This window comes from Penaeus monodon, chromosome 28 (genome assembly GCF_015228065.2).
Source record: "Penaeus monodon isolate SGIC_2016 chromosome 28, NSTDA_Pmon_1, whole genome shotgun sequence".
Classification (NCBI taxonomy): domain Eukaryota; kingdom Metazoa; phylum Arthropoda; class Malacostraca; order Decapoda; family Penaeidae; genus Penaeus; species Penaeus monodon.
In genome coordinates, this window is record NC_051413.1 from 25,719,713 (window position 1) to 25,720,125 (window position 413).

At 35.4% G+C, this 413-nt stretch overlaps 1 protein-coding gene across 1 annotated transcript in view; it reads left to right on the forward strand.

Annotated features, from left to right (window-relative positions):
* Positions 1–413, forward strand: part of LOC119591118 (mushroom body large-type Kenyon cell-specific protein 1-like) — a 13,080-nt gene that overhangs the window by 7,469 nt on the left and 5,198 nt on the right. The gene's annotated exons all lie outside the window — the stretch shown is intronic.

Here is a 413-nt window from a genome sequence, read left to right on the forward strand (position 1 = left end):
ATCCAATAATTTGGAATAGGAATTAGTCTTTGTGTTTCGCTGAGCAATATCTTTGAGACACATTCCGCTGAAGACAATGACAGCTTTCATGCCTCCATATTGATTACTGCATGCGATGTATTAGCAGTGTCTTGATTTATTGCTAGTGTTATCATCGTTATCGTAATTAATTTTGTCAGTTCCTATTACCATAATTATTGTTGTTGTTACTATGAACATAATAAGTGTCTTTTTTCACTGAGTGCAATTGCTTTTACCATTAATTGTTTTTATTATCTTCAGCTTCACTATTACTATTCTCACCTTCAGAACATCACATCATCATTCTCACAGTTACTATCACCATCATCTATACGATTTCGTCACCATCTTCACCATCCGTATCCTCCGCTGCTTTTATCCCCACCATGCTT